Source organism: Plectropomus leopardus, chromosome 11, assembly GCF_026936395.1.
Source record: "Plectropomus leopardus strain MGB_pleo_1.0 chromosome 11, ASM2693639v1, whole genome shotgun sequence".
Classification (NCBI taxonomy): Eukaryota; Metazoa; Chordata; class Actinopteri; order Perciformes; family Serranidae; genus Plectropomus; species Plectropomus leopardus.
Window position 1 is genome coordinate 10541225 of NC_142186.1, and position 12368 is coordinate 10553592.

Sequence of the window (12368 nt, forward strand, 5' to 3'; positions counted from 1 at the left end):
GGGAAAATCCCCTGCTCTGAGCCCAAACAGCCAGACCACCTCACTTCACATCAGCTAGCTAGTATTCTAGGAACCACTCTGTGTTTGGGTGGAAACTTGAACACACATTAGTGCCTGCACTAAGATGAAGATGCTCTCAAAGATGTTTGACTTGCGAAAGCATGTATATGGAAAAACGGTGTGCAGATTTTGCTAAAAGTATAATAAACAGACCTCATAATGTCAAAATACTTTTCAGGTTCCAATATATATGTATGCATGCACATCTGTCTGTTCAGGCTAGCACACACACACACACACACACACACACACACACACATGCACTTGTGTGCATGCACAGCAGCTGTGAGCAGAGGCAGCCAAATAATGAAAGTGTCCCACTTCTTAGGAGGAAACTGCTCCAACCTGTTCATTCTCACCAAATGTTGTAAAGCAGCACAAGAACAGAATGGAAATAGCTGCTGAATGAGTAACAGTCAAATTGTTTTGAATTCATTTAACATTTTTAGTTAGTCTCTCCCTACCTTTATATTTATGTAAGTAACCATTTTTTCTGATGCAATTTAGTTCAAACAAACTCTCTTACACTGACAATACCAAGCCAAATTACACCAGCTGCTATTAGGTAAAAGATTTGTTTATAAGATTGTGCTTAATTCCTCAAAGTGCAACTGTCAGCTGACAGAAATCATGTGTGCAGGACTTTTTAATACACTCAAATTTGCAAACATGGTACAAATGAAGATTTACTTTGCAGAGAAATGTTTTGGAATGCAGCAGCAATACTGAGCCAACTACAAGATGCATAAACAGGAAAAAAAAGTGGAGAACAAGGGTTGATGAGTCTCTGAGAAACTTGGCATGTTTAATGATTCATCTGTCAGTAAATCATCATTTTGAGGGTTTTTGTGTGTCTTGTTCATGTGAGTTTGTGTTTGTGTAGGTTCTGCTCAAAATGCCAAATCGCCCTCATCGATATCACCCAATGGGAAAATGGGTTCTTGCCCACTCTGGCCAATTGGAACATGAGCCAGAGCAAACAGGGGTGTAACCTCTTAATGCATCAAGGCCTTACTCTGCCAGGGTGTGGTGCCTTGACATTTATCTGCAACTGCATGTGTCTGCGTGTATGTTGGAGATAGTGTGTGTTTTTGGAGTGTGATTGGAAGATAAAGTAGATGAGTGCAAACGGAAGGAGAAGAGGACAATATGGATCAAAAATTGGGAAGAGAGGGGAAATTAGAAGCACAAAAGAGGAGAGGAGAACCGGGAGAAGGAAAAGCAGGGGGACAAAAAAATGGGGCAGAGAGGGAGACAGAGAGAAAGCATGTTTATTATCATGTGGTTTCAGTGATTCATTGATTGGGTGACAGATTTATTGCCTCAAAAAGCAGTGACTTAAATATGAAAAACCTAATAAAAAACATTGAAAACTGATTTACTGTTTTAACTATTGACTCGTCTCAAGTATGCTAAATCACATTAACCCATGAACGTGAGAAGAAAGATACTGGAAAAGTGAAAAAAGTGAGTAGGCATATATCCCAAAGTGTCAAACTGCTTCTCAAAGGACAAGCGCACAAATGTGCGGACAGGGGACTACTGCATTGGTACGGTTGGAGTGTCAACATAGAGGGCTTCAGCATAAAAACACTGGCATATATCAGCTTTTAAGTTCATATGATGAACTTGTTAGCAAACAATTGCATATTAACAAGTCTCGTAATCTGTAAAGATATATGCAGAATCTCAAGGCAAAAGATTTTGGCAGCTGTCCCCTGAAAGCTGGAGATTCAAATCAGTAAGTCTGGGACCCCTTTAGTCAACTGAGATCCCTTCAAGTCCAACAGTCTCTGGCTTTTGTTTTAAATCTAGTGATGGCAAAAAAAGAATGTTGTGCATTTCCTAACTATTATTAGCATAGCTAGCTTGTTTACCATATTACATGAATGTCACTGTCACCCTGAATGTCCCACTGAACCCCATTCAAACGCTCAATCTCCACATAGAAAAAAATGAAACAGTCAAATATTCATATTGAATAGCCAAATGATTCAACTGAGACACATCCCCAGTGTCGGAAGATATCTGTTTTTATAGATAAGCCAACGGGGGGCAATTTTTGCATTTATTTGGAGATGTGTTACGGTCCAGCCAACACATATGAGCCCAATTACCGCACTTGTTTTGGCTCCTGAGAAACAAATCTGGCTCTTTAGCTGCTCCGTTATATTCACCAAGTAGTTGCTAACTCTCTGTCTTCTGTTTAGTGCTGGGCAGGTAGTGTACAGTGGGTTTTTAAACCTTTTTTTGTTGCTAAAAAAGCAGCCTGCTGCAGCCCAAAAGGATGCTGCAAAACCAGCAAGAGTGAATTGAAACAGAGAAGTTACGGACTGGAAACAAAAACAATGAGCTGCAAGACACTAAGCCTCATTGTCAGAGTCATATGATGATTTACTGTGGATTCATCACTAACACTGAACCCTTTTACATCATACATAGTATTTTGATCCATTATTATTATTAAAATATTTTGTTTTTAGCAGCTTCAAAGATTACATAATATTGTCAAGACCAAATTCTATATTGCAAATTTTAAAATCTGGATCAAACTTTACAAAAAATCAAAGATTTTATACTGAAAATAATTGAAGGTCTCTCTTAATTCATTCAATTCAGAAAGCTAGTGGTCCTACAGAACTTAAGTAAATATCATGTGGATACTTTTTGTGTGCAAATCAATTTTTAGAGCTTGTTTTGAAGTTGATGAGTCAAAAATAATTTTATGATAATTTGTAAGTAGGCAATTTAGTATGATAAAATGTACTGCACTGGCTCCAGACAGTTTCTAAGCACTCATTAACGGGTTCTGTAATCCAGAAACGTGCTTTTTGAATGCTGTCACCTCTCTCTATTCCATGATGCCATTCTTCTCCTAGCACGGCTGTTGCTTTGGTTAATGGCTCCCATGAGATCACTTCAAAGCCAGCTTCGAAGCCCACTGAAAACTGTCTGTTGATGGAGACAGGGTCAGAGTGACACACATACACAACATTCACACATCCAGGCATGCGTGCGCAGACACACACAGTCAAACGCTCGGAGCACAGAGTCCCGTCTGTCCGCGTTGCTAGCTGACATCACCTTTTTATGAAGTGCACCCTGTTTTACACTGGCTAGGGCCTTGTTTGGATTGGGCTGAACTATGAATTGAGCCAAGCTGAAAGCAATACTGCTGAAGGGAGGATCAGTCGGAGAAAACCTGGAGGTGTGACTAAGAGATTGTAACAGGACCTGAGGACGGGGCATTTTAGGTCTGGGGAAGTTGGGGCCGGAGCAAAGGTTATTAGGCAGGGCAGAGCATCTAAAGCTGGAGATGGGATTGATTTAGTGGTGGAAGGGGGGTGGCTCGTGCTCTGGCTTGGAGCACTTAGAGCAAATATGGGTATTTGTTGGTGCTCAAGGGCAGGACCTCAAAGGGGGGGAGGGTTTTTTTGAGGTCTGGGTTGTTTGGTTCAGATTGGCCCTGAGGTTGTAATTATGAAGGGCAAGATGGAGCTACAGAGATAAAGAAGCAGCAAATTTGCTCATTTTATTCAATTTAAAGTAGGCTATGACTTCATTACTGACAGCACTTGTTTGAGGAGGAGAGAGCTGTTTTATTGGCATTGTATACATAGTTTTTTTTTTTCTCAGCTGGAGTTTAACCAGCAAATGTGCAGGCACCTTCCTAACCAGATGACCTGGGTAGGAAACACCAGACCTGACTTGGAGAATAGATCGGAGGATAAAACTCCCCTGGTTGAAATCACATTATATCACATCATTAATCTCACTCATTTTACACTACCAATCATGGCTTTGACGAGAGCAAGGCGCTGTAGTTGGCAGGCCAGCATGTTGAGATAGACATTTTCCAGCAGGCTCTCGGCACACTCCGAAGCAGCCTTTTCAGAGGATTAGACGGACCTTGTGGTATGGCGGTATGTCTCTCATACTTCAGCTGCTCCCACCGCAGTTAAAAGGTTTTTGTCGGGAATGCATCTGGGTGGGTAGCTGTGGGCATGTCAGTCAGTGAGTCAGTCTGAGCTACTAAAAGAGACAGAGAGAGTGACTGAAATAAAGATAAAGGCCAGTGACATTTATTTAAACCGCTGTGAAAAAGTTGCATTGCTCAAAGCACTGAAAAACTGAATTTGAACTCAGTCGGACTGTCTTTTCAAAACCATGCCCTGGATACTCAATATAATTTGCAGTTTGAATTATACAGTCCCTTTCATGCAGTCAATGTGCTCTTCTTGAGCTATTGAAAGCTCCTCTGCTCCTACTGTTACCGTGGCAACACACAGGTGCGACAGATTTCCTTAGGCTGAGCCTCACACCTCATCGCATTCAGCTGATCGTCCTCCAGGACATGGAAAAAGACAATCACCTTTCTGCCCCACCAAGTCAGGGAGAGAAACATTCTATAGCACATTTATTTGTGCCTTTAAAGACAGTCTTCACTCATCCACCATCAAAAAATTGAAAATGTCCATAATTTTCCAAGTTAGTCTATTAAATTTTATTGTGTGTCTGAAATAGTAAGTGTCTTCATAATAGAAGATATTGAAATTCACCTGCTCTGTGCTGCAGGAATGGGATCCACTCAAGGTGAGTTGGTGGTGGTGGTGGGGGGCTCACATATTTGCATTCCGGTGCTGCTCACACCGACAAAAACCTGGCTTGACTTAATCAATAAACCCGTTAATAACAGTTGGGTAAAATGGTCATTCCTGTCAGTGTGTGTGTGACAGGTGCAGCAGCAATATCAAACACTAAAATAGCAAATCATCCTCTGCAAAGAAAAAAAAAAGGAATGTACGAATGCCTAAATTGAAAACGGAATACCTACCTAACTAAGGAATACTCGAATAGCCAAATATTCGGTCCAGTTCCAGAGTTTACCGATGGTTCTCAGATGAGTTGATATGGTATACTCTGCCATACTGAGGATATCTTTTTTTTTTTTGTGTTTCCTTGCAGGGTCTGTTGTTGATTCTATATGTCCAGTTCTCACCACTGACCTCTAAATAACATGTTCTCTTCAACAATGCTGGACAGAATTAAGCAATGGGATTTCCCTGTGGCTGCATTTGTTGCTTTGTTTTCATTTGCTTTACCTTATGTTGGCCATATGTGTGCACTGATTATTTATGAAGTCATGGAAATGCATAACTATATTCAGACCACTACTTGTACTGAGCAAATGAACTATGAGAGTTGGGGTTATGTTTTGATTGTCACTTAAATCACCACATCATACTGGCAACTTAACATAAATGTTCTTCAACTCACTCACAACCTGTAACCTCTGTGATATTAGTAGCAGAAGTTTCTCTGGCAAGCAGTTTACCTGGAGCCAGTAGAAGAAACCTTTCAAGCAACTCAATCCAGATGATTCATTTCTGCAGCAACCTCTCTCCCTCACCATTAACAAATGGGCAATCTTGGATTAATGAGTTATTTCATCTTATATTATAGAATGAAATTCCAACACATAAAGTGCACATTATCAAGTCACTGAAATGTATTTCTGCCTTCATGTCTGGAGTCTACAGCTGCTTTGGAAGGAGGCTTGGGCAAAAGTAGAAACATATTTGAAAGTAAGGACATAAAGCCACTGATTACATGATATTAAATACTACAGATTTCCACTATTAGTGGTATTGTGGCTGACTACTGTATTACAGTTATTCACCACAAGCGATGATCAGCATTACTTGGTTTTGCTTTGGCAGAGAAACACTTCGTCTTTTTTTAATGAATACTGTTGAAAGATAAAGTGGACATAATTCTAACTTTAGGAAAAGGTTAAGATCCCCCGTGCTGTTCAGTGAATGATTTGCTAAATAAAATCATTTGGTCATAAATGATATGTCTTCTTTTCAGTTGATGATGAAGTGAATTGATAACAATTCATGACATATACATAAAGCCACTGATATAGGGCTATAATGGCTCATGCAAGTGTCAGTCAGTGGAAGGAGTAAGGAGAAGAAGAAGAAAAAGTAGAAGTGCAGCTTTGCAGTCCTGTAAAGACCAAAGCTACTTGAAACTATTGTGAGAGGTTTTGTTTTTGACAAAAAAATAAAATCTGCAAAGGAAAAGTGAGGGCAGATTACTTCTGCAAATTGATGTGTGATTGCCAATGGACACACTTTTGAGAAGTGATGTGAAAAAAATGTGAGTAGTCTGAAGACTGATGGATTCTAAGAACGCTTTATTTTTCAAAGCTTCTAGGAATGCTCTGAAGGGACTCTGTGGTTTCACGGTTGTTGTCCGCCAAAAGGAAGTGCTTGCAAGGATCGTGGCTAGTTTATTTGGTCAGAGTTGGAATGTGTTTATGGCAGATTGACACACAGATTTGGTTTTATTTTTTGTCAGAGAAACTGTCATCCAGACCCATCTGCTTAAGAGTCTTTGGCCAAACAGTTTCTAGAAACTGTTAGTCATTTGTACCCCCCAGAGTGGAAAAATAAAATGTGACCAGGGATGGTAGTGGAGGGAAATCAGTAGTTCCACATTTGCTACTACATTTTCTCAAGATTTTTATCAGACTTTAAACTTTTATGTCTAGTGTATCTCTAAACTGTGCCTTACGTAGAAGTTTGAAAGAGAGGAAGACAATATGTAACAAAGGTAGTATGTTAACTTACTGTATGTTGGACACAGGATCCATGTTGCCGTCTTGGTTTTGACTAAGGAGCCTCCAAATTGAGTAATAATCCTCATAAGTAGGGTTGGGTACTGAAACTCGGTTCCAGCTCGGAAATGTTCCCTATATGACTGGTACCTACTGGACCAAACTGTAATGCAGATTTCAGTATCTCATGTGGGTGTCAGATTATTTGGATAACGAGAGATAGTGCGTGTGTGCCTGTGATGTCAACAATGACAGTGAGGTTTCAGCGACCAGTGCAGAGAGAAATAAGTTAAATGCAGCAGTGTAATGTGAGAAGAGTTTAGGCTGTTTGTCAATGAATAAATGGCACAACTCCTCAAGACCCAATCCAAATTTCCTTTTATGCTTGCCACCTGCTGGTAAAAGTGAAGTGATTTCTCTCCAAAGTCTGGAGCAACATTAGCATCCCATTGGAATTTTAAAAGGTTCACTTAAGGTGAACTGTTAAAGTGGGCCAGCTATTCTCAATTTAGTCACAATCTCAACCGCTCCTTTACACATAATAAAGAAACTTCTGTCTTTTGATTATCTCCTGAGTTAGGGAGATTATTATTGATTCGGACAAAAATATATTTTACTGTCATAACTATTGGGACTATAATGCAGTGTTACATTATTGTAGTTGGATTACTGATAGTGTTTTGTTTTAAGATGTTATAAGCTCTTTGTTAATGTCATTAACTGTCATTTGTGCTTTATTTATCTATAAGTATCAGTTCAGGCACCGTTTAGACACTAGTACAGTCTAAAATGTGTTACAGCACCAGTATTGGGGAAAAAAAAACAATACACCCACCCTATTCATAAGTAAAGGTACTTTGGCACAATTGGTTAACGCTTAATTTATGCTGCAAAAGCTCAGAAAGATCAACCTCAAGAACATCTGCCGCTTTTTCTTGTGTAATATTTGCTTTATGCGTCAAAGTACACTTGACAAAAACGACAGTTACTGATGTGCAAAATAATTGCACAAAAAAAATATCCCTGCTGTGTAAAGGCCTTCAGTCTGATCTTTTGTGGTCCGCTGTTCAGGTCATCTTTCTTCATTTAAAACTGATCACATAGTAATTAATCTAGCTTTTTGTAACCAAGATTGTTGAAGCCCCAAGGTTGGAGCTTTATGTATCTGCTTACCACAGGCTGAGAGTAGCTGACTTCATACAGTGACACAGCAACACTTGTTGACCATAACAGTGTGCTTTCACAGGAGTTATGCGGAACGTTTTGCCAACATCTTTGGCCTGTAATGAGGTCGACTCTGATGCAGGCCACAAGCCGAAACGCGTTGGTCTTGCAATTAAGTTGTTCTTTATATTACAAGTCTTGCTGGAGTTTTGGCCACTTCAGCCTTCTTATTCGTCTCCTTGCACCTTGGCAGTAGGTGAAGTTGTGCTAGAACCCCCCACCCAACATCTATGATTTGCCACTACTCTAACTGTGAAGTAAATCCAGCTATAAATCTCAGTAAACTTAGCCTTCTTAGTAAAGTAGCCTTCTTCTCCCGCCTGCTATTAGAAATAGTGTGGTGCTAAAAAAGCCTTTTGATGGATATAAACATGTATCTACATCTGAAAATGGACCAGATAATATCTCTGATTAGGAGAGATAAAGTTATAGAAGTCCATTAAACAGTGCATTCTACATTTTTTAATTCATTCCAGCTGTCCCTACATATCACTGGGAAACTGAGGTTGCCCCAAAGCTTTAAAAATATTTGCCTTATTTTTTACCATACTGCCCAGCTCTACTTGGCTGCAGCATATGTTTTTATGAAGGAATCTATCACAGAATCATGGGTGAATTGCAATGATGTTCTCTGTCACATGAAACATGTATTATTATGACAAAAAATCTGCTAAATTAAATTCCATATGATTATGAGGAGAAATCTGTTAGCTTTAAAACAGATGCATCTGCCTGCAAGGACCTTTGGATTAACACAGTGACTTTTGCCCCACATTTGAGGCCACATCCTCTCCTGTGATCTCCTGCTTTAATGTCTCCTTTCCTTCCCTCTCTCTTTACTCTCTTTTTACCTCCTTCTTGCAGACCCCCTCTTGCTCCCCTAGAACCTCCTATTTTGCCAGTTTTCTTTACCCTCTCTTCTACTTTTCTTGCCTCTCCTCCCCCTCTTCTCCCCCACCTCCCAGACCTCTCCTTTTGGTATGTTAGTAACCAATGTTCCTGGGGGGGCTGTTCAATTTGGAGAAAGCCTTACCCCCTGCATTGACATCTGTTGCCTGCTACCAGTGACTCACACACACACACACACACACACACACACACACACACACACACACACACACATTACGCCTCTCCCTGCCTGAATGACCCCTGCCATCGCTGCTTCTCTTAAATTGTGTTAACCCCCTCACATTCTCACTTCTTCCAAAATCCTCCACGTCCCCGTTTGTCCTCCATCACTCCCTCTTTCTTCATCACTCACTCATCGATTTCCTCCCTTTTTGCCAGCTCCTTCTTCTCCTATTTATTTCTGGCCTGCTTTTACCCCCCACTTCTGTCTTTATCTCTCCCATCAGGTCTGTTAGGGGAACAGGGCTACCCCGAGACCAAGACTTTAACAAAGCAGATATTGCACAAGAAATTTCACCTTTGCCCGAGCACAGTCCTTCTGTTTAACTAGGATTCACATGTGTAGTTGGGGTCTAATATGCAGTGGGGCTGCTGGTTGTTCTTACTCAGTCTATTAAAACACTGTCATTGTGTTTGGTGAAAAATTGTGTTTTTTGTTTCAATTAGCTTGCTCATAATCTTAACCGTTTCTCATGGTTTACTCATTTGAAGTAAATGAACACATTAGACTCATGATATGCAGTAAATGTTTTAGCTGAAATGCCTATTAACATATTCAACAGAGTGCATGTTACCCATGATAATTACCCCCAGTAATAATCATAAGTACTTATAGTTTTTAGCCTTGCCAGCAGTGTTTCTCCATGTCTGGCAATGTTGGTCAGTCCACTTTAGTTCGGACTGAAATATTTCAACAACTGTTAGATTGATTTGCAAACAAGTTTATACAGACATTCTAGTTGTCCAGGGATAGATCTTACCAACAAAAGGAAATCTTGGTTGAAATTCAACCTGTTGGTTACTAGGAACAAAATCTGCACATTATCTCTAGATTAACTTAATTGTCACTGTGCACTGAGTGCACTTTACCTGGTAGGGTCGTGTGTCCACCGAAGTGTTTTTTTTTTCCTGTCACAGGGCTCGACATTAACACCTGCACAGGGCAAATAAACTCTGTATTGAGCCAAGTGGAAAATAGTGAGATCTCCAAAGTAATATTATCTGAAAATAAACTGCACTGCAATGCTTTTCCACCTGAGCTGCATGTGCATGTCTCACCACTGAACATTGATGATCATTGATGATTAATCATTGAGAAAATCAGACATAATGGACACTTTTGAAGTTAACTTTTGAGTTGATAATGGCTATATATAATATAAGGTTATTAACGTTAAATATCTCTGTAACGCTGCATGAGAGAGACACTTCGTGTTTTTAGCCCAGTTGCTAATGTTAAGCATCTTACTGCTTCAGCAAGGGCTGCAGTGTGATTGTATCCCATTCAGAAGTTTTTTGTAATCCAGCCTTAAACTTGCAGTGCCCTTTTGGAGACTTCATAAAATAAACCCATAATAATAAATCCAACACTGTATGTCCTCTCTAAAAAAATTCTAATTATTAACCCATTTTCTGATAAAAAAAATATGAGTTAAAAATTGCTGTGCTCATCACTGTCACTAGCCATCCAGTCACAGGGGGAAAAAAGTGGGACAAATACAACAAAGACCTGAGACCTGAAGTGCTGAACAACAGCAACTGTTGTTTTTAGCTGGAAAGGAATCTCTTTGGTGAACTACCGGCCTTATTAAAGTAACACCGATGATTTTCAATGGAAATTTGGTCGGACAAGAGCATATCGACCAAACAATCCACCGATCAACCTGAAGGGGACAGCCTTAAAACTTACCGACTAAGGTGATTCCCAGACTTTCCTTCTAGTACCACCATCAAGTCAACAATTAGTTTCTCAAATACTTTGATTCATGACCAAAAACTTGCAAAACTAGTGGACTTTTCCATCATCTTGTACCTCTCCCTTTTTCTCTACTGTGAAGATGGTGAACACAGCAACACACTAAACTAAGATGTTAAACATAGTAAACATTAGGCTACCTGTTTAACATCAGCATTTCATTGTGAGCATGTTAGCACATTAACTAAAGGCACTGGTGTGCCTCAGTACAGCCTCAAAGGGCTTTTAGCATGGCTTTAGACTACTCCTGATTTTCAGAGCTTAGTTTCACACAATTGAAATTTAAACTTTAGCCAAAATGTCATCTGGAGCTGTCTCAAGCTGCTAGTCGAACTGTAAACAATAATGGGCGCACACAAGAGAAAGTCTTAACCTACATATCTGCTGGCTACACTTGAACCCCTGAAATATTGTCCATTGCCCCCTGAGGCTTTATATTTTTATGCCTGAGCCAATGTTCTTTTTTTTTAGACTGGATGTTGCTGAAATCAAAATTGTGCCTTTTCTTTCCAAAAACACAGGAGGCGCAAGGACACCCTGTTATGTAACCCACACAGTTTAATTTCTACAATCCTCACAGAATCTTCACATTTGCGTAAATATAATTTTAAAAGTAAAAGACTGTATTGAAAAAAAATACTGTCTGACCATGAAAATGGTCATTTTTAATATTATATGACCATATCTAAGGTTAGCTATGCCATTAAAGTAGAGCACCATTCACAGAGAAGAAGACTAAGAAGAGTTAACTGGCGACTTTGCGCAATCAAGGATGCTCTTTGCCAGGTGGCATGTTGTCTATTAGCTGTTAACTGTTTGCAGATGCACGTGTCCTAATAGAGTTTTAGCCCCTCCCATTCATGCTAATCCACTCTCAGTACCAGGCTTCATCACATTTTCAGTTCTGTTGATTGATGTTGTCTGAGGGGGACCATTGGGAGGAAGAAAGAGAGAGAGTTAGAATGAGAGAGATAGAAACCCTCCATCCATCATGGTCAGTGATCAAATCCATATCTGCGCCGAAGCCAAGTAAAAATCAAAACATTCCCCCCTTCAGGATTTAAGTGAAAACTGTATCTTAAATTCAGATTTGGAGCCAGAGGAACTTGTTGTACTTTAAGATACAAATAAACCATCTCAGTGGCCTGTGGGGAGATCAATGGGTGGTCTAATACACCGGCTTTGAGTGGCTCCAGAAGGTTAAGCTGCTGATCTTGTTTAATGAAAACACAAGGAGTGGTTTTCAAAAGTCATGTAGGTAGTATTTTTTATCCAATCTACATTTACGTAGCTGTTCCTGTTCAGCACCCAGTTTCAGACTCCTATAATGTGTCATTGTCTTGTCTTATGTCAAAAGAAGTTACCCAAGACAAAGTGAGCATGCTCCTATTGCTTATGAGGGATAAAAATGATTTTTCATCAGAGATGTTGTCATGTGACAGTCTAGAGTTGTATCAATTTGTAAGTCCTGCACCCCCACACAAGTGTTTTCACTTATAAACATTTTTTGGTTGCTGAGGTTCTAAATAGGCTGTCAGTGGATATGTCTCACTGTGCAAAAAAGGACCGCCAATA